Source organism: Nelumbo lutea, chromosome 8 (assembly GCF_056320005.1).
Source record: "Nelumbo lutea isolate HS-2025 chromosome 8, American lotus-T2T, whole genome shotgun sequence".
Lineage (NCBI taxonomy): Eukaryota > Viridiplantae > Streptophyta > Magnoliopsida > Proteales > Nelumbonaceae > Nelumbo > Nelumbo lutea.
In genome coordinates this window covers 45,803,642-45,806,309 of record NC_142691.1, presented here as the reverse complement: position 1 = coordinate 45,806,309, position 2,668 = coordinate 45,803,642, and the positions used below count along the sequence as shown (strand labels likewise).

General features: G+C 39.7%; 1 non-coding gene across 1 annotated transcript; it reads left to right on the top strand.

Annotated features, from left to right (window-relative positions):
* Nucleotides 1-1,381: 1,381 nt before the first annotated feature.
* On the top strand, nt 1,382-1,488 carry LOC148843979 (small nucleolar RNA R71). Its single transcript, XR_016103931.1, has one exon. It is a non-coding gene; the product is annotated as a small nucleolar RNA R71 (small nucleolar RNA).
* The last annotated feature ends 1,180 nt before the right edge of the window (nt 1,489-2,668 follow it).

Sequence of the window (2,668 nt, the reverse complement as noted above, 5' to 3'; positions counted from 1 at the left end):
AAGGTCTCCCTAGGATAAGCGGGACCTCCACATCTTCTTGCATGTCTAACACAATGAAATCAATTAGGAAAATGAATTTGTCAACTTTAACTAACACATCTTCTATGATCCCCCTAGGATGTCTAATGGATCTATCAGCCAATTGTAATGCCACTCTAGTGGGTTGGGGTTCATTCAACCCCAATTTCTTGAAGATAGAATATGGCATTAAATTGATGCTAGCTCCCAGGTCACATAAAGCTTTTTCAATTTTTAAACTGCCAATGGTACATGGAATAGTGAAACTCCCTAGATCTTTGAGTTTCTGAGGCAGCTTGTTTAGAAGGATAGCAGAACATTCCTCATTTAAAGCAACTATAGCCACATCTCACAGTTTCCTTTTGTTTGCCAATAATTCCTTTAAAAACCTTGCATAGTGTGGCATCTGGGCTAAAGCATCAGCAAAAGGAATATTAATATGTAAACTTTTAAATATTTCAAGAAACTTACCAAATTCCTTTTCCAATTTTTGTTGCTTCAGCCTGTTAGGGAATGGAACTTGTGGCTGCTGGTGCATCCCTTGTTGTGCTTCTGGTTGTTCCGTCTTCTGTTGTCCGGTCCCAAGGCTTATTTCTACCTTGGGTTCAGCCCAATTCTTCTTTTCTACCTCGGGCAACTCTTTTCCATTCCTTAAGGTAATAGCTTGCACCTGCTCTCATGGATTCACTTCAGTATTGCTTGGAAGAGTTCCCGGCAGTCTGAAAGAGATTAATTGTGCCAATTGCCCCACTTGGTTTTCCAGATTTTTGATTGAGGCTTCCTGGTTCTGGAACTTGGTTTCTGCACCTGCTATAAATTTTGTCATCAGTTCCTCCAAATTGGACTTTGGTTTAGGCTGATGATAAGTCTGGTGGAATAGCTTGGAAGTATGTTGATTTGGCCAGGACTAGTTTGAATGTCCCCTCCATCCTAGATGAAAAGTATGGTGACTCTGATAACCCTGCTACTTGACGAATTGCTGACTTAGTCAACTTGTTCAGTAGATGGCCTGAACTGATTGCCAACTTGGCAGTCAGTACTGATGTGGCCTCCCCCACACAATTCACAATTAAGAAGCTGCACATGCATGGCAGCTATCTGCATTTCATCTATTTTCTTACTGAGTGCTCCTATTTGTGTAGATAGTGCCGTATAAGTATCAACATTATGCAAGCCATGCTGCTTCCTAGTTTGAGTTCTTTCAGAATGCCATTAATAGTTGTTGGCTGCCATTTCCTCAATAAGTGCATGGGCAACCTCAGGAGTTTTATTATTTATGGACCCTCCGGCTACAGCATCTAATATGGTCTTATTTGAGTCAGTAAGACCATTATAGAAAGTCTGCACTTGCAACCAACTGGGGAGGCCATGGTGAGGAACTCTCCTTAACAGCTCCTTGTATCGTTCCCATGACTCGTATAAAGATTCCCCCTCTTGCTGGAAAAAAATAGTGATGTCATTCCTCATTTTAGCAGTTTTAAAAGGGGGAAAATATTTAGAGAGAAAACAGCTGGCCATTTCATCCCACGTAGCTATTGATCCTGCCAGTAATGAATTCAGCCATGCTTTGGCTTTATCCTTCAAAGAAAATGGGAATAACCTCAACCTAATGGCATCATCACTTACCCCATTATGTTTGAAGGTGTCACAAATTTCTAAAAGGTTAGAAATGTGTGCATTGGGATCTTCATGGGCCAATCCACAGAATTGCACCATGTTTTGAATCATTTGTATGATGGTAGGTTTGATCTCAAAGTTGTTAGCAGCAATATTGGGCCTGATAATGCTGGAGGCAGCTCCATTGAGAGTGGGTTTGGCATAGTCCATCATAGTCCTCTGCTCAGCCATTTCTTGAGCCTCTTGAGCTTCTTGAGCTTCTTGCTGGACTTGTTTGGCTGCTCTTAGTCGGACACAGAGAGTTCTTTCAATCTCCGGGTCGTAGAGGATTTCCTCCAGCTCGACTCTGCTTGTCAGAAATTGCAAAAGTCAAGGCAATAAACAAGCCAATATTCACAAAATAACTAACCTTATTACAATTGAAAATGTATAGTGAAGTATTGGAATATACAAACCTACATCCTAAAATAAATAAATGCAGCTAACTAAAAGCAGATCAACATCTTATTCAATATACAAAATTCAGTAGCAATTTACAAACAGGTCTGAATTCAGTAATCTCTGAGTAGAACAACAATTTACAAATTCCTTTTCTTTATATTGCTAAAATAGACCTGAACTGCTGAGAGCTGAAATCTCAATAGCTACTGAGAACAGTAATATACAGTTCTGAAATCAGATCTAAAATCTTAGTAGCTACTGAGGACAGCCAAATGCGGATCAGCAGTGATTGTGTTAAGGTCTGATCTTCATATAAAAAGGCTATTCTGTGCTACTGAAGGTATTAATACACAAAAATGAAATCAGTGTACAAAGGATTGTGAGATAGCAATTTCAGACATCAGTTCTACACAAAATTGATATTAGCTCTGAAATCTCAGAAGCCACTGAGAACAACAATAAATATAACAACAGCTACTGATAACAGTACAGTTGTGCTCAGGTCTGATTTCCATATTGGAAGGCTACTAAATATCAGATCTGAGCCCACTGTTTTGATGAGCTATGCATCACCAAACACTAGCTAGAGTAG